A 19,760-nucleotide genomic window follows, 5' to 3' on the forward strand; every position below is an offset into this window, starting at 1 on the left:
ATTTTTATTTTTTTGAGATAGTCTCCCTCTGTTGCCCAGGCTGGAGTGCAGTGGTGCGATCTCAGCTTACTGTAACCTCCACCTCCCAGATTCAAGGGATTCTCAGGTCTCAACCTCCAGAGTATCTGGTATTACAGGCATGCCACCAAGTCCAGCTAATTTTTGTGTTTTTAATAGAGATGGGATTTTGCCATGTTGGTCAGGCTGGTCTTGAACTCCTGACCTCAAGTGATACACCTGCCTTGGCCTCCCCAAGTGCTGGAATTACAGGTGTGAGCCACCCCATCCAGCCTGATCAGTAACATTTTTTTAAAAGATACGCAGTTTGTGGCTTTTAATCATGATGTCTTTAGATTCGCATGCTGTAGACATGTAAATTACTAAATGGCTTCATTTTCCTCATAAAAATAAAGAACATGTATCAGTTAGTATAAAAAATGGTAATGACTCATATTGAAAAACTCAAAGATCATATCTTTAAAATAAAAAAATTACTTAATGTGATCCAGTTAGTTTTAGTAACAGATTTTTTTTTTTTTTTAATTGAGATGGAGTCTCTGTTGACCAGGCTGGAGTGCAGTGGCACGATCTCAGCTCATGCAACCTCCGCCTCTCGGGTTCAAGTGATTCTCCTGCCTCAGCCTCCAGAGTAGCTGGGATTACAGGCGCCTGCCACCACGCCCAGCTAATTTTTTGTACTTTTAGTAGAGACAGGGTTTCACCATGTTGGCCAGGCTGTCTTGAACTCCTGACCTCAGGTGATCCGCCCTCCTCGGCCTCCCAAAGTGCTGGGATTATAGGCCTGAACCACCGCACCCAGTCAGTAATAGATTTTTAAGATATACAATTTGATAAGTTTTAACACATGTATACACCTATGAAACCATCATCACAATCAAAATAATTAACATATTCATCATCTCAAAAAGAGTAAATATCTTAACTAATTTTTATAGGATAATACTAAATTTTCCAATTTTAAAAATAATGTATTATTTTAGTAATTTACCTTTAGATATTGTGCAAACTCTTTAGAACATATTTTTTGCCACTTTTTTTTTTTTTTTTGGAGTAAACATAATCCCATTAACTCCATTAACTCCACTGTGTGTCTTCTTGGCTCATAGTAACTGTATAAAACATCACAAATGAAACTCATCATTGCTCATGGAGGAGAACGTCTCTTTTCTTTCTTCAAGAATACAGCGTAAAACACATTTCCTGTAATTTTGATTATTTCAAGAGACTGTGCCAAAGATTTTCCCCCTCAATTTGGGAGAAGCATTTTTCTATCTATTCATACTTACATACTGTTGAATTACAAAATAGCACTAAATTACAATACAATTACACATTCTTTTTATTTCAGTGTTTTTTGCATTTGACAAAGACAATGATAACTACATAAAAGTAAAAGAGTAGGTTAAAGGATTATCAGTGTTTCTTCAAGGAACTTTTGAAGAAAAGCTAAAGTGTAAGATTTCTGTATGTAATTACTGGCTTGGTAATATATAGACAATTTTGTACTTGGTGAATGCTTAAATGTTTAAAAATATAAAATCAGTGTTCTTTATAGCAACCTTGCAAAAATAGTTCATGACAGCTTAAAAAAAAAGCAAATGAAATGGGTGGCACAACTGTAAGGTCATGGAAGAGTCCCCAGCCCCCAACATTTCCTTTACTGGTTCTGGAATGCCCAAATGTCACCACCAGGATGGGTCTTTGGCTTATGGCCCACATTAAGAACAACAGCTAAGAGTCAGGGCTTGTGCCAACTCTGATCAGCCGGCAAGACTGCATTTCCGAGGCTGCCTCCGAGGCAGGAAACAGGCCTTGCACATGGCAGTGCATGGGTTATGGAGGGGAAATTCTTTGACTTTTCTTTGACATTTATGAATTTTTTAGTTTCTCTGTGTTGTACTTTTTTTCTCCCACTCTAACTTTGCATGAGATGAGATAACTTTTCAATATAGTTTCCAGCTGGTCGTGGTGGCTCACTTCTGTAATCCCAGCATTTTGGGAGGCCAAGGTGGGTGGGTTACTTGAGGTCAGCAATTCCAGACCAGCCTGCCACCATGGTGAAACCCCCTCTGCTGGGCGTGGTTGAGCTTCCCTGTAATCCCAGCTACTGGGGAGGCTGAGGCAGGAGAATTGCTTGAACCCAGGAGGCAGAGGTTGGAGTGAGCTGGGATCACTTCACTGCACTCCAGCCTGGGCGACAGAGTGAGACTCTGTCTCAAAAAATAATAAATAAATAAATAAATATAGTTTCCACTGCAGTGTTTTATACAAAAGTCTCACTGAGGAGTGAACAGTTGTTTTCAGAATGTAAATTCTTGTGGTAATGCTAATATTTGGTGAAAATGGTCTTGACACTGAATGCAGCTGTACACGGTTGAACAGCCTCCCATTATGAAAAAAATTTTCCGTCTCTAATCTCACTTCCTAAAACTGTTTCATATACACTTAAAGATATGTTAATTTTGAGAAAATACTACTTTCTAGTCAGGTTGTATTGCAAATTCATATGTATGCTATAGATTGAAGAAATTCAACAGAAAGACCCAACTAATCTGATAATCTGGAGTTTTATTCTTACTTTTACTAAAACATTTAATTACATTATAAACCCCACAAAAGCTCCTTCACTGTGGGACTCCCTTATTCACAAATGACCTGAGTAAGATCATTTGTGGGATAAGTGAGTGAACTTTGTGCTTATAAAGATCATGGAAAGCATGACCTTAAGTTCCATGATTATAAGTCATGGAAAGCATTCTCCAGGGAGAGGTTATTTGATAATTTTGGATAGTGCAGATGAACAGACCCCAAGGACATTACTGATTCACCATCCAAATACATCCAAAAACATTCTTTGTCAGCAATATGGTGAAGTGTGTACTTCGTGTTTGCACTCTATGTAAGAAGAGAATCATAATATTGACATAGATACACACATGCATATACATGTATGTATATATATGTATTACATGATCAAAGGTTTAAAAACTTCATCTCAAAGCTCCTTGATTACAGCTTCATATCATTTTTAAACTTGCAATATAAAAATCCAAAAATTACATTTTTCTTTTCACATCCCAAGGAATATTTAATCTGATAGAAAAAAATATAAAGAGTGCTTTATTCTAAAATCTCTCTACCGTATAATAAACTCGTCATTGTGTGGAATATCCATTGTTTTTTCTTTTAGTATCATAAATTGAAATAACTAAAGAGAAGACTAATGACACTTGAACTGCTGTTATTCAAATCTTTAAACTTCTTATGCTTTAAAAAGTCTGTAAGTTCATTATTTAAATGGAGATGGTTACATTTCTCGAAAGCAAATACTTGACATGTTGAAGAACAGTCTACACCAACAGTTATCTGAAGAAGAGACTATGAAGGAATTAAAGAATTGGTAGATATAACACTGAAGAAAATGGTAAGAATGAAAAACTGCAATTCATTATAGTTAGATAGAGCTAAGGAAATGATTTCTTTTCTTCCATAATGAATGCAGCCTTTATGAGTGCAGGGGTTTTTGTTTGTTCTCTGACCTAACTATTGCCTAGAACAATGCCTGACTGATAGCGGTGCTCAACAAATATTTATAGAATAGCTGGGCAACTAAATGAATCACTATACAAAATGAATGCTTATTTTACTATTTTTAAAATTTTACTCAGTAAAACCTCATTAGTTTAGGGGGAGACAAGAAGCAATGCATGTACAACTGGATGCTACTCTATTTTGTCTTTATGACCTAACTCCTCCAATCCATCTACATATTCATTATAATACAATAACATAATAATAAAAATAGTTGACCCCTCTAGAGTGCTTTCTAAATGCAGGACCCTTCAGGGAGCTTTAATGTGTGAACTTATTTTATTTTATTTTTATTTTTTATTTTTTTTGAGACAGAGTCTCGCTGTGTCACCCAGGCTGGAGTGCAATGGTGAAATCTCAGCATCTCAGCTCACTGCAGCCTCCGCTTCCTGAGTTCAAGCGATTCTCCTGCCTCAGTCTCCCGAGTAGCTTGGATTACATGCGCCACCACACCCGGCTAATTTTTGTATTTTTAGTAGAGACGAGGTTTCACCATGTTGTCCAGGCTGGTCTCGAACTCCTGACCTCATGATCCTCCCACCTCGGCCTCCCAAGTGTTGGGATTACAGGTGCGAGCCACCGCGCCTGGCTGTGAACTCATTTTATTCTCAAAACAACCTCATTGTCATGGGATTCTTGGGGTGTCACTTTGCCAGCCAGAAACCTCTGTGGCTAGTGGCACCTTTGTCCAAATTTTGCTCAGTCCCGCTGGACTCATTCCATTCACTCGGCCTGGCAAGGTTGCACTTGGCTTGTGCTACTAACCCTGGATGGATCCCATGCCTGCCAAGGGTGAGTCAGGCACAGAGCAGCAAAGGGTGTGGTGTGTGAGTGAATGATCACGGGGTCCAGCCACTGCGCACACTCAGGCACACTGGCTGCGGTGGGGTGGGCAGCTCCAGGTGCCAGCACAAGCGCTAACTCCCTGTGAGGCTGCAGCTGGACCAGGTATACCGCAAGCAGCTTCCACGGCTGGCACCAGCGAATGTGGTGGTGCCCAGAAGCTTGGAGAAGCCAGGAACTACAGATTCCCAAGCAGGGTGTCACATCCCTGGCTTGCGGAGCTCCTAGGTCTGGGCTCTCTGAAGGGCCGCAGCTCTTCTCTCCTTCTCTCTTCTTAACTGAGAACCCACCCCTTTCCACCCCAGAGCCTGTCTGCCTCCTGCCATTGTTCATGGCACCCAGGTTGTTTGGGCCAAGGAGTGCCTGCAGGCCAGTGCTGAGCTGCCTTCAGCACTCCCTTGGCCTCCCTCCAATGCTAGTCAGTGCCCAAAGTCCGGAGGGGGCTAAGTCAGCAGGGGACTGATGTGTCAGCACTGCCCTGAGTGTGCGCACACCTGGCCAGGTTGCAATAGTGCCCTGGCTCAGCCTCAACTTTGCTCTAAGATTGGAGTGGGTTCCGGAGCAGGGAGAGGCCGGGAAGTGGCAGCAGGTGCTTCCAAGCCTGTGGAGTAGGCGCTGGGAGAAGGGAGAGGTCAGAGAGTGGCAGCAGGCACCTCCAAGCCTGGAGGGGGAAGGGGGCCTTCCCGGCCCCCAAGAGTGCAGAGATGCCTGGGTCCGCAGCTGTGGCTTGGGCAGCTGCAGCTGTGCTCAGGAGGGTGGGGATCCTGCCTGCTACGTAGAGCACACAGCCCCAGTCACACCTCCCTGCTGCAGCTGACACCTTTGTAGTGGCCGCTCCAGATGGGCCACTGTTGCCATCACTATGAAGTAGAAACTATTATCTCCATTTTGCAAAGGAGAAAACTGAAATACAGAAAGGTTCACCCAAGGTCACTAGAAAATGGGATGCATAATTCATCTCTCAATAAAACCTAAGGTAATTCTTGGCCGAGTGCAATGGCTCACACCTGTCACCCCAGCACTTTGGGAGGCCGAGATGGGGAGATCTCTTGAGGTCAGGAGTTCAAGACCGGCCTGGCCAACATGGTGAAACCTCGTCTCTATCCAAAAGAGAAAAATTAGCCAGGCGTGATGGTGCACACCTGTCATCCCAGCTACTCAGGAGGCTGAGACAGGAGAATCACTTGAACCCAGGAAATGGAGGTTGCAGTGAGCTGAGATCATGCCATTGCACTCCAGCCTGGGCAACAGAGCGAGACTCTGTCTCAAAAAAAAAAAAAAAAAAAAAAAAAGCCTAAGGTAGTTATTTTACTGTGAACATGGTGTTTTCTACCTTTTCTTTCTTTGATCCTAAGCTGGATACCAGTGAGGTTTTGTGAATCCAAGGCTGCCCAGGCCCGGTTCACCTGTATTACTTTGGAGTTCAGGAAAGAAACAGATGGTGGGAGGTTTTAGAGTCTCAGATGCAGCTAATGCAGTCTCCAAAGTATCCTCTTCTTTTGGAAATATACTCACTAGGCCTGTTAGGGCTGAAGGTAGATTCCTTCTTGAGAGACAGTATGTTTCCCAGTACCACACACACCCTTCTTTCTTTGTATGAATATATTTTTTTAATTTTTAATTCTTGCGGGTACATACTAGACATATATATTTATGGGGTGCATGAGATACTTTAATATAGTCATGTAATGCATAATAATCACATCATGGTAAACGGGGTATCCATTCCCTCAAGCATTTATCCTTTGTGTTACAAACAATCCAATTACACTCTTTTAGTTATTATTAATATTTTGGGTTTTTGGGGGTTTTTTTGAGAAAGAGTCTCACTCCACTGCCCAGGCTGGAGTGCAATGGCGCCATCTCAGCTCACTGCAACCTCTGCCTCCTGGGTTCAAGCAATTCTCCTGCCTCAGCCTCCCTAGTAGCTGGGATCACAGGTGCCAAAAATTAGGTGTCCAGCTTAATTTTTGTATTTTTAGTAGAGATGGCGTTTCACCGTTGTGGCCAGTCTGGTCTTGAACTTCTGACCTCAACTGATCCGCCCATCTCGGCCTCCCAAACTGTTGGGATTACAGGCGTGAACCACTGCACCTGTCTCTTTCAGTTATTTTTAAATGTACAATGAAATAATTGTTGACTATAGTCACCCTGTTGTGCTATCAAATACTAGTCCTATTCGTTCTTCCCATTTTTGTACCTATTAACCATCCCCCCCTCACCCCCACCCCTCTATTACCCTTTCCAGCCTCTGGTAACCATTCTACTCTCTATTTCCATGAGTTCAATTGTTTTAATTTTAACTCCCACATATAAGTGAGAACATGTGAAGTTTGTCTTTCTGTGTCTGGCTTATTTAACTTAACAAAATGACCTACAGTTCCATCCATGTTGTTGCAAATGACAGGATCTCATCCCTTTTTATGGCTGAATAGCACTCCATTGTGTATATGTACCACATTTTTTTTTCTGAGATGGAGTTTTGTTCTTGTTGCCCAGGCTGGAGTACAATGGCATGATCTCGGCTCACTGCAACCTCCGCCTCCTGGGTTCAAGCAATTCTCCTGCCTCAGCCTTGAGAGTAGCTGGGATTACAGGTACATGCCACCATGCCCGGCTAAGTTTTGTATTTTTAGTAGAGACGGGGTTTCACCATGTTAGCCAGACTGGTCTCAAACTCCTGACCTCAGGTGATCTGCCCACCTTGACCTCCCAAAGTGCTGGGATTACAGGCGTGAGCCACTGCGCCCCGCCACATTTTTTTTATCCATTGACCTGTTGATAGACACTTAGGTTGCTTCCTAAGTGGCTTGGCTATTATGGGTGGTGCTGCAATAAGCATGGGAGTGCAGCTATCTCTTCAATACCCTGATTTCTTTTCTTTTAGATATATACCAAGCAGTGGGATTGCTGGATCATATGGTAGTTCTATTTTTAGTTTTTTGAGACAAGGTCTCACTCTGTCACCTAGGTTGGAGTGCAGTGGCACGATCACAGCTCACTGCAGTCTTGACCTCCTGTGCTCAAGCAATCCTCCTGCCCCAGACTTAAGAGCAGCTGGGACTACAGTCGTGTGCCACCATACCCAGCTACTTTTTTTTAACTTATTTTTTTAGAGACAGAGTCTCACTATGTTGTCCAGGCTGGTCTTGAACTCCTAGATTCAAGCAATCCTCCTGCCTCTGCCTCCTAAATTGCTGGAACTACAGATGTGAGCTACCACGTCCAGTTTTGAGGAACCTCCAAACTGTTCTCCATGGTGGTTGTACTAATTTACATTACTGCCTACAGTGTACGAGGGTTCCCTTTTCGTCACATCCCTGGCAGCATTTGTTATTGCCTGACTTTGGGATATAAGACTTTTTTCTTTTTCTTTTTTTTGAGACAGAATTTCACTCTCATTGCCCAGACTGGAATGCAATGGCGCGATCTTGGCTCACCGCAACCTCTGCCTCCCAGGTTCAAGTGAGTCTCCTGCCTCAGCCTCACAAGTAGCTGAGTTTACAGGTGCCTGCCACCACACCCAGCTAATTTTGGATTTTTAGTAGAGACGGTTTTTTCCATGTTGGTCAGGCTGGTCTTGAACTCCTGATCTCAGGTGTTCCAAGGTGCTTGGGTTCCCAAAGTGCTAGGATTGCAGGTGTGAGCCCCCACACCCGGCCGATATAAGCCATTTTAAATGGGGTGAGATGATATCTCATTGTAGTTTTGATTTCCATTTCTCTGATGATCAATGATGTTGAGTACCTTTTCATATACCTGTTTGACATTTCTACATTTTCTTTTGAGATGTCAGAACTTCTGCCCATTTTTAAATCATGTTGTTAGATTTTTTTCCTTTACAGTTGTTTGAACTCCTTATATATTCTGGTTATTAATTCCTTGTCAGATGGATAGTCTGCAAATATCAATATTATCTCCCATTCTACGGGTTTTCTCTTCACTTTGTTTCTTTTGCTGTGCAGAAGTTTTTTAACTTTCATGATCCAATTTGTTCACTGTTGCTTTGGTTGCCTGTGCTGGTGAGAAATCTTCGCCCAGACCAATGTCCTGCAGTGTTTCTCTGATGTTATCTTGTAGTAGTTTCATAGTTTGAGGTTTTACATTTATGTCTTTAATCCATTTTGACTTGATTTTTGTATATGGTGAGAAGTAGGGGTCTAGTTTCATTCTTCTGCATATAGATATCCAGTTTTCCCATCACCCTTTACTGAAGAGACTGTCTTTTCCCTAATGTATGTTCTTGGCACCTTTGCCAAAAATGAGTTCACTGTAGATGTATGGATTTGTTTCTGAGTTCTCTATTATGTTCCATTGCTCTGTGTGTCTGTTTTTATGCCAGTACCATGCTGTTTTGGTTACTATAGCACTGTAGTGTAATTTGAAGTTAGGTAACGTGATTCCACCAGTTTTGTTCTTTTTGCTCGGGATAGCTTTGGTTATTCTGGGTCTTTTGTGATTCCACATAAATTTTAGGATTGTTTTTTCTATTTCTGTGAAGAATGTCATTGGTATTTTGATAGAGATTGCGTTAAATCTGTAGATTGCTTTGGGTAGTATGGACATTTTAACAATATTGATTCTTCCAATTCATGAACATGGAATCTGTTTCCATTTTGGGGGTGTCTTCTTCAATTTCTTTCATTAGTACCTTATAGTTTTCATTGTAGAGCCCTTTCATTTCTTAGGTTAATTCCTAGGTATTTAATTTTATGTATGGTTATTGTAAATGGGATTACTTTTCTTCTTTTTCAGATTGTTGGCTTATAGAAATGCTACTGATTTTTGCTATGTTGAAATGTATGTTGATTTTGCATCCCGCAATGTTGCTGAATTTATCAGTTCTAATAGTTTTTTTGGGGTAATCTTTAGGTTCTTCCAAATGTAAGATTATATCATTTACAAACAAGAATAATTTGATTTCTTCCCAATTTAGATCCCCTTTATTTCTCTCTTGTCTAATTGGGACCTCTCCTTTGAAATAAAATGTTACGGAGTAAATTTGTTCGGACTGTTACTCAAGTTTTCTCTAGATTAAACTCTCAGGAACCCTGATGTAATTAGGCCCAGATGTGAAAAACAAGGACCTGCTGAAACCAATCCAATTAAACAGTTAAAGGCATTCATAATCTCTACACATGCTACTCTCACCCCCTACTCCTGCGCAACATACTTAGTCTCTCATAATCCCTGTCATGAATGCTTCACTCCAGGCAGGTCTGTCTTAATTCGGGTGGGCCACTCTTCTGCACTTCCTTCTCACACCTCTCTACTATCCCAACCATCCTTAAAGGTTCAGCAGTGGTCTGCAAGTCTTCAGAACTGTTGCTTCCATAACTTCCAGTGCCTTGCTCCTTAGCAGAGCAACTTCACTGTTACCCTTTTTATCTGATGGGCTCCCAAGTAAGAGATCCTTTGTGGAACAAATTCTACAAAAAAATTAATTTGAAAATCATTGCCCTGTTGTACTTACTTTATCAGAAAGTAGCCGTATAATAATGGACTTCCTCTAATTTTTATCTTATTTCTCCAATTAGAGTATAAGTGTTTTAGGGACAGGACTATATTTTGTATATCTAAGGTAACTCAGGTATGCCTATTAGAATAATACAAATAAAATAAGTGGCCTCTGTAAATAAACAATTTTTGAGGTATGTAGGGTGTCTACAGAAGTGTGAACTTTTATTTGGTAAATTTTTTTTAGTCTAGAGAGCTATTTTCCATGCAAAATTGAAAACTAGTATTTATCAAGAAACATCTTCATCTCTAAGGTTATGACAATGATGGCAAGATACCACTTGCAGACTTTGAAAAAGCAGTAAGAGAAGACAGACTTCTGTTGGAGGTGTTTGGACCATGTTTACCAGAAGCAAATGTATACTTACTAATGCCAACAGCCCAAACAGATTCAGGAAAAATGTTAAAGGGTCAGAAAGTGGCCGGGCGCGGTGGCTCAAGCCTGTAATCCCAGCACTTTGGGAGGCCGAGATGGGCGGATCACGAGGTCAGGAGATCAAGACCATCCTGGCTAAAACGGTGAAACCTCGTCTCTACTTAAAAATACAAAAAACTAGCCAGGCGAGGTGGTGGGCGCCTGTAGTCCTAGCTACTCGGGAGGCTGAGGCAGGAGAATGACGTGAACCCGGGAGGTGGAGCTTGCAGTGAGCTGAAATCCGGCCACTGCACTCCAGCCTGGGCGACAGAGCGTGACTCCGTCTCAAAAAAAAAAAAAAAAAAAAAAAGGGTCAGAGAGTAATACTTGCTAGACACTCTCCTCTGTTGGGCTGCAGCCCACTGCTGAAGTTAAGGCAAGCGTTGAGAGTTCAGCCCCATCCTGGCATTTGGGCCCCAAGAAGACATTCATGATTATTTCAGTAACTATATTCAAGACTTTCATTGAGCTTTTAACCCCGTTAGCAATACACAATTCCTGTTTCCTGTAAGTATGGTGTATTTCCCAAACCAAATCTGGGGTATATTGGCTTGCTTAGGGGATAGAACACTGAACACTGAATAGAGTTTCAGCAAGTACACCACAAACGCTAGAACACTTGATCTCTTTCAACCCAATTGCTATCAATGTTTTTAAAATTTTGGAGACATAGAGTACTTTGTGCTTATGAAGGTTTTTCATGTATGCATCTGACAAAAGTTTTCTGAGCTGGAAGTGTCTGTCTAATAATTGATTTGGCTCATAAAATTGCCTTACATATTCTTCCTTTATCAACTATGCATTTCAAACACGGTATACAAAAACACTTTTTTTTTTTTTTTTTTTTGAGACAAAGTCTCCCTCTGTTGCCCAGACTGGAGTGCAGTGGCATGATCTCAACTCACTGCGACCTCTGCCTCCCGGGTTCAAGCAATTCTCATGCCTCAGCCTCCCGAGTAGCTGGGATTACAGGCATTTGCCACCACGCCTGGCTACTTTTTGTGTTTTTTGTAGAGATGGAGTTTTGTCATGTTGGCCAGGCTGGTTTCCAACTCCTCACCTCCCACCTTGCCCTCCCAAAGTGTTGGGATTACAGGCGTGAGACCCTGTGCCCAAAATAATAACCTATATGGAAATTTTGTATATTAGCTTGCATGTTATTAAGCTATCCTTATCCACCTCAACTCATCTCTTTAATTTGGACCCCGTAGTTTATTCCCTCTACCCCACATTTTAACATGGTCACAGGACTATCAGGAACCCATTCAGAAACCGATGACCCATTTAGCAGCTCCTCTCTTTAACTGTCAGGTCACTTTTGTCATGCAACAAATCTCTAGAACTCCTTTCATCTTCCAAAACTGAAATTCTGTACCCATTAAATAGTAACTCCTCATTTTCCCTCCCCACAGCCCTGGGCCACCACCACCAGAATCTGCATTTTAACAAGATCCTGAGGTAGAGGTCTTAGCAACTTATTTATAGTCTGAGAAGCCTGAACCAGACAGCAATTTGCTCCTTCCAATTCTGTGCTTAGGTCTCTAATATGTCCTTTACCTGAGATTTCAGCAAAAACTATCTAATTACCTCACATGGAAGTAGGGCCTACCCTCCTTATCTGCAGCTTGCTGTTAGTACCATCTACCACTTGGAGCCATTCTCGTTAATTTGGATCAGTATGAGGAAAGAAGCCATTTCTCTTACAGTCTCCTGTCTCTGAAGAGAAGGAGGAATTAAAGCTGAAAAACAACAGGAATGAAGTCAGTGGCAAGACCAACGGACGCCACTGACCAGGCCTGAGGTTAAAGATTAATGCCCCCACTCTTAACCACATGTGTTACCTATGGATCACTTGCTCAATCTATCACGACCCTTCCACGTGGACCCCCTTAGAGTTGTAAGCACTTAAAAGGGCCAGGAACTTTTTCTTCAGGGAGCTCGGTTCTTGAGATGCAAGTCTGCTGACGCTTCTGGCCAAATAAAGTCTCTTCCTTCTATAACCCGGTGTCTGAGGTGTTTCGTCTGCAGCTAGTCCTGCTACATTTCTTGGTTCCTTGACCAGGAATCAAGGTGATTAACGGTTGGTGGAGGCAGCCCCTTAGGCAGCTTAGGCCTGCCCAGCAGAGCATCCCTGCGGGGACTCTGGCTAGATTAGGCGACGCGAATCCTGAGAGCGCTCCCGGGTAGGCATTTGCTCTGGTGGAACGCCCAGTCAGAGTGGTGCATGGCAAGACCCTGCGGAGGATCAATGCAGCGGCTGAACAACGGGAAGGAACTGGCGCTTGGAGTCTGGACATCTGGAATACAGTAGGACTGGTCCTGGGAACTTGCCCACTCCATTTGAGTGGAAGCGTGGCCTGATCACCCACAGTGTGCCCTTATCGGCACTTTGGTCTCAGTTTTGATTTTGATTTGGCTTGGCTTGTTTGAAAAAAAAAAAAAAAGAAGAGTGACAATGAGTGAATGCTTGTGTTTCAGACAGGCACCGGATGGACAGCGGTCACCATCCAAAGTGAGTGTTGAGCCCCAAGCTGCAGTTCAGTAGGATACCTCAAATGGCTAAGTGGCAGTTCATGCTGGCATCTGGTACTAGCCTGCCTAAGCTAAAAGAATCTAAGATTCCTGCAAGGGAAGCAGCCAGTGACAGGCAAGGCAAGTGAGTAACCCCTTTACCCTTTCCCTTCTTGTGGCATGAGCATTGTTTTTGTCTGGGGGAGGGTGGGGAGATGGGTGAGAGATAAAGTAAGCCCCCTCCATCAGGAACTATGTTAATTTCAAAAAAGGATTTAATGGAGATTATGGGGTTACTATGACCTCAGGAAAACTTAGAACCTTGTGCCAGATAGACTGGCCAGCATTAGAAGTGGGTTGGTCATCAGAAGGAAGCCTAGACAGGTCCCTTGTTTCAAAGGTATGGCACAAGATAACTGGTAAGCCAGGACACCCAGACCAGTTTCCTTACATAGACACTTGGTTTCAGCTGATTTTAGACCCCCCACAGTGGTTAAGAGGACAGGCAGCAGCAGTCCTAGTGCTGCTAGGACAGGCATTGGCCATACTAGTGGCAAAGGGACAGACAGTCAAGGAAGAATCCCGCTAAACCTGCAGAGGGAAATCAGCTCCTAAAACCCTGTCCGACCCAACATCAGAGGATTCATGGCAAGAAACGGCACCAGTGCCCCTCCCCCTGCTTTCACCAGTAAGGAAGGCCTCCCACTCCTGAGTCCACTGCGCCCAAGCTTCCACAGGCCTACGTACCCCTAGGCCACCCAGAGGCAAAAAGAAAGGATGCGAAGTTTCGGGAGAGACCCCTCCCTTGGCAGCTCATTTGCAACCTAAAACCGGGATACAAATGCCCCTGAGAGAGCAGTGTATACTGGGGTAGATGAGAATGGGCATATGGTAGAGAGGCGTGTTTTTGTGTACCAGCCCTTCACCTCTGCCAATCTCCTCAACTGGAAGAAGAACACCCCATCCTATACCAAAAAGCCATAAGCTGTAATTGATTTGCTCCAAACTATTATCCAGACCCACAACCCCACCTGGGCTGATTGCCACCAGTTGCTCATGTTCCTCTTTAACACAGATGAAAGGAGGAGAGTGCTCCAAGCAGCAACTAAGTGGCTGGAAGAACATGTTCCAGCTGATTACCAAAACCCCCAAGAATATGTGAGGATCCAATTAGCAGGAACAGACCCCCAGTGGGACCCAAATGAAAGACAGGGTATGCAAAGGCTAAACTGGTACAGGGAAGAGCTTCTGGAAGGGTTAAAGAAGGGAGCTCAAAGGCCACAAATGTTAACAAAGTCTCTGAGAACATTCAAGGAAAGGATGAGAGCCCGGCACAATTCTATGAGACACCATGTGAGGCCTATCGTATGTATACTCCCTTTGATCCTGATAGCCCTGAAAATCAGCACACGATTAACATGGCTTTAGTTAGTCAAAGTGCAGAAGACTTTAGAAGAAAACTACAGAAACAGGCTGGGTTTGCAGGTGTGAATACTTCGCAGTTACTGGAGATAGCCAACCAGGTGTTTGTGAATAGAGATGTGGTACACTGCAGAGAGAACCGCAGAGACAGCAAACACCAAACCCAGTGAAATGCTGCCCTGCTAGCTGCAGCTATTAGAGGGATCCCCTCAAAGGGGCCAGAGAGAGGGGGCCTCGAGAAAAAGACCCCGTCTGGCCATCCATGCCTGCAACATAACCAGTGTGCTTACTGTAAGGAAATAGGACATTGGAAGGACAAGTGCCCCCAGTTGAAAGGGAAACTGTTGGGAACAGGACCCCCAAATCTGGCCATAAACTGGCCCCAAAACTGGCCATGAACAAAATTTCTGCAGCACTGTGACATGCTCATGATGGCCTTGATGCCCACGCTGGAAGGTTGTCGGTTTCCCAGAATGAGGGCAAGGAACACTTGGCCCACCCAGGGTGGAAAACTGCTCAAGGCATTCTTAAACCACAAACAACAGCATGAGCAATCTGTGCCTTAAGGACATGTTAATGCTGCAGATAACTAGTCAGAACCCATCCCTTTATTTCGGCCCATCCCTTTGTTTCCTGTAAGGAATACCTTTAGTAAATCTATAATCTATAGAAATAATGCTTATCACTGGCTTGCTGTCAATAAGTATGTGGGTAAATCTCTGCTCAAAGCTTTCAGCTCTGAAGGCTGTGAGACCCCTGATTTCCCACTCCTCACTCTGTATTTCTGTGTGTGTGTCTTTAATTCCTCTATCACTGCTGGGTTAGGGTCTCCACAACTGAGCTGGTCTCGGCAAGTGGTGCCCATATGTGGGGCTCGAAACCAGGTCAAAGGGTTGCCAGAGCGACAGTTGGAAAACATGGAACTAAGCCGGAGGACACCCAAGTACTCTTAAAGCAATCCACGTGGTGAGTAAGAAGGGAGCTCGGAAGCATCAGGGTAACAGTGGGACAAGTGTGGGCTCTGGTTCGTTACACCTTGGAACGTTTTCACACTAATGATGAGGAGGAAGGAGAGTATAATGACGTAACAAAAGAAGTAACAGAGCAGATTTGTTTGCCAGCTAAAGCTAAAGCATCAAAAGAGGAAGAGGTTCATCCCTACCCTTCTGCACCCCCTCATTATTTTGAAGAAAAAGAATGGCCTGACTCTCCAGATCTGTCTTTTCCAGAGGACACTGGGCAAACAGTAGTTGCCCCAGTGACTGTTCAAGCAGCACTGCTGTCAGTTCTATTCAGGCAGGATTCCAGCAAGCTAGAAGAGAGGGTAATTTAGAGGCTTGGCAGTTCCCTGTTAGAATACACCCCCCAGATCAACAGGGAAATATCATAGCTACATTTGAGCCTTTTCCTTTAAAATTACTCAAAGAATTTAAATAAGCTATTAATCAGTATGGACCAGCTTCTCCTTTTGTAATGGGACTGTTAAAGAATGTTGCTGTTTCCAGTCGGATGATTCCTACTGACTGGGATGCTGTTACTCAAGCTTGTCTGACTCCAGCTCAGTTCTTATAATTTAAAACTTAGTGGGCAGATGAAGTTTCCATTCAGGGTACTCTTACACCCAGGCCCAACCTCAAATTAATATAACTGCAGACCAACTTTTGGGGGTTGGCAGCTGGGCTGGTTTAGATGCACCAGTGGTTATGCAGGATGATGCCATAGAGCAGCTTAGAGGAATGTGCATTAGAGCATGGGAAAAAAATCACTTCAGGCAGAGACCAATACCCTTCCTTTAGTGCTGTAAAGCAGGGACCAAAAGAACCGTATGCGGATTTTATAGCTCAGTTACAGGAGTCTTTTAAAAAGGTGATTGCAGATTTGGCTGCTCAGGATATAGAGTTGCATTTATTAGCTTTGGACAATGCTAATCTGATTGCCAGGCTGCTCTGCGACCTATTAGAGGGAAAGCACATTTAGTTGATAATATCAAGGCCTGTGACAGTATCGGAGGTAATCTGCAGAAAGTTACTTTGTTGGCATAGGCAATGGCAGGACTGAGAGCAGATAAAGGAAACTCCGTTTCCTGGAGCTTGATTTAACTGTGGGAAGCATGGTCATACTAAAAAAGAATGTAGAAAAAATCAGTGAGTCAGGCCACCAGATAGTGGAAAAAAGAAAACTGCTGAGCCTGAAATATGTCCAAAATGTAAAAAAGGAAAACATTGGGCCAATCAGTGTCACTCTAAGTTTGATAAAGACGGGAACCCTATTTCGGGAAATGGAATGAGGTGCCCACCCTGGGCCCCATTCCAAACTGGGGCATTTCCAGCTCAGGCCATTCCCTCACCCCTGTACAATATGTGTCCGCTGCCACAGCCAGTAGTGCCACAGTAGGTTTATGCTGCACAAAAGCTGTGAGCCTTCTGCCTGGGGAACCCACGCAAAAGGTCCCAATAGAAGTCTGTGGACCCTTGCCAGCAGGGACGACAGGATTTCTTCTAGGAAGGTCTAGTTTAAGTTTAAAAGGAGTACAAATAACATACAGGAGTCTTTGATTCAGATTACAATGAGGAAATTCAAATTGTTATATCTACTTCTGTTCCCTGGAAAGCAGAGCCAGGGGAGTGTATAGCACAGCTCCTGATTGTGCCGTATGTGGAAATGGGGAAAAGTGAAATTAAACAAATAGGAGGATTTGTTATAACTGCAGACCAACTTTTGGGGGTTGGCGGCTGGGCTGGTTTAGATGCACAAGTGGTTTTGCAGGGTGATGCCATAGAGCAGCTTGGAGGAGAGTGCATTAGAGCTTGCGAAAAAAATCACTTCAAGGAGAGCAATACCCTTCTTTTAGTGTGTAAAGCAGGGACCAAAAGAACCGTACACGGATAAACAAGGCAAAGCAGCTTATTGGGTGAATCATATTACTGATAAACGTCCTACCTGTGAAATAACTATTCAGGGAAAGAAATTTAAAGGTTTGGTGGATGCAGAAGTGGACACTTCAATCATTTCTGTACAGCACTGGCCGTCTGCGTGGCCAATTCAACCCGCTCAATTTAACATAGTTGGAGTTGGTAAAGTCCCTGAAGTATAACAAAGTAGTATTTTGCATTGTGAAGGGTCCGATGGACAACCTGGGACTATTCAACCAATTATAACTTCTGTACGTATAAATTTATGGGGAAGAGATTTATTACAACAATGGGGAACACAAGTTCTAATTCCAGAACAATTATATAGTCCTCAAAGTCAACATATGATGCATGAAATGGGTATGTCCCTGGTATCAGACTAGGAAAAAATTTGCAAGGTTTGAAGGAGCCTCTTCAAGCGGAAAGACAAAGTTTCCCCCAAGGCTTAGGATATCATTTTTAATGGCGCCCAGTGTTAAGCCTCCAGAAGCTATACCTTAAAAATGGTTAACAGATAAGCCAATTTGGATAGAACGATGAGCTAAGTAAAGAGAAACTGGAGGCTTTAGAGGACTTCATTAATGAACAGTTAGAAAAGGGACACATAACTCCCCTGGGTTAGCATCTCTATGACCCAGCTGGTCTCGGCCGGAAACAAGGTGGCTGTGAGCCGGAGGCATCAGACAAGGACGAAGGGGCCTTGTTCAATCTGGCAGAAGGGTTTCTGGACTGAGGGGGACTGGGCTCATGTGCCCCCAAAGAGCCCATGGTCAAGATGACAGTCGGGGGCAAGAACATTGATTTTCTTATCGACACTGGTGCTGAACATTCAGCAGTAACCACCCGGGTCACCCCCTTATCCAAAATGACTATTGATATAATTGGAGCCACAGGGGTTTCAGCAAAGCAAGCTTTCCATTTGCCCTGGACCTGCACAGTGGGAGGTATTCACCATGTTCCTGTATATGCCTGACTGACCCTTGCCTTTACTAGGAAGGGATGTACTTAGCAAGTTGAGAGCCACTATCTCTTTCACAAAGCACGGCTCTTTACAGCTAAAGTTACCTGGAATGAGAGTCATCATGGCCCTTACAGTTCCCCGGGAAGAGGAATAGAGACTCTTCTTAAAATTAATAGTCCTTTATCCCCATGGAACACTTCCCCTGCTGCCTATTCCCAAGCTAGGGACCAAGGACTACAGGCCGGTACAGGACTTGCCTTGATCAACCAAGCTACGATGACTTTGCACCCAACGGTACCTAACCCGTACACATTGTTTGGGTTGCTGCCAGCTGAGGACAGCTGGTTCACCTGCTTGGCCCTAAAAGACCCTTTCTTTAGCATCAGGCTAGCCCCTGAGAGCCAAAAACTGTTTGCCTTTCTGTGGGAGGATCTCGGGCCAGGTGTCACCACTCAGTACACTTGGACCCAGCTTCCCCAAGGGTTCAAGAACTCCCCCACCATCTTCGGGGAGGCGTTGGCTCGAGACCTCCAGAAGTTTCCCGCCAGAGACCTAGGCTGTGAGTTGCTCCAGTGTGTCGACAACCTCCTGCTGGGACACCCCATGGCAGTCGGGTGTGCCAAGGGAATGGATACCCTGCTCCGGCACCTGAAGGACTGTGGGTATAAGGTGTCCAAGAAAAGAGCTCAGATCTGCCAATAGCAGGTACATTACCTGGAATTTACTATCCGACAGGGAGCGCGCAGCCTGGGATCAGAAAGACAGCAAGTCATCTGCAACCTACTGGCGCCTGAGACCAGAAGGCAGGTGAGAGAATTCTTAGGAGCTGTGGGGTTCTGGAGGTTGTGGATCCCAAACTTTGCAGTATTGGCTAAGCCCCTGTATGGAGTCACAAAGCAGGAGATAAGGAACCTTTTGAATGGGGGTCCCAACAGCAACGAGCTTTTCATGAGTTAAAAGAGAAACTCATGTTGGCCCCAGCCCTGGGGCTGCCTGACCTGACAAAGCCTTTTACACTGTATGTGTCAGAGAGAAAAAATAGCAATTGGAGTTTGACCCAGACTGTGGGGCCCTGGCCAAGGTTGGTGGCCTACCTCTCTAAACAACTAGACGGGGTTTCTAAGCGTTGGCCCCCCGTTTGAGGGCCTTGACAGCAACTGCCCTGCTAGCACAAGAAGTGGATAAACTAACTCTTGGGCAAAACCTGAACATAAAGGCCCCCCGTGCTGTGGTGATTTTAATGAATACCAAAGGACATAATTGGCTAATGAATACTAGGCTAATTAGGTACCAAAGCTTGCTCTGTGAGAATCCCCACCATTGAAGTTTGCAACACCCTGAACCCCGCCATCTTGCTCCCAGTATCAGAGAGCCCAGCTGAACATAACTGTGTAGAGGTAGGTGTTGGACTCAGGTTATTTTAGCAGGCTTGACCTCCGAGATCATCCTTGGGCATCAATAGACTGGGAGCTGTATGTGGCAGGGGCAGCTTCGTCAACCCACAAGGAGAGGTGTGTGTGGGATACACAGTGGTAACCCTGGATGCTGTCATTGAAGTCAAATCATT

Source organism: Chlorocebus sabaeus, chromosome 21 (genome assembly GCF_047675955.1).
Source record: "Chlorocebus sabaeus isolate Y175 chromosome 21, mChlSab1.0.hap1, whole genome shotgun sequence".
Taxonomy (NCBI): domain Eukaryota; kingdom Metazoa; phylum Chordata; class Mammalia; order Primates; family Cercopithecidae; genus Chlorocebus; species Chlorocebus sabaeus.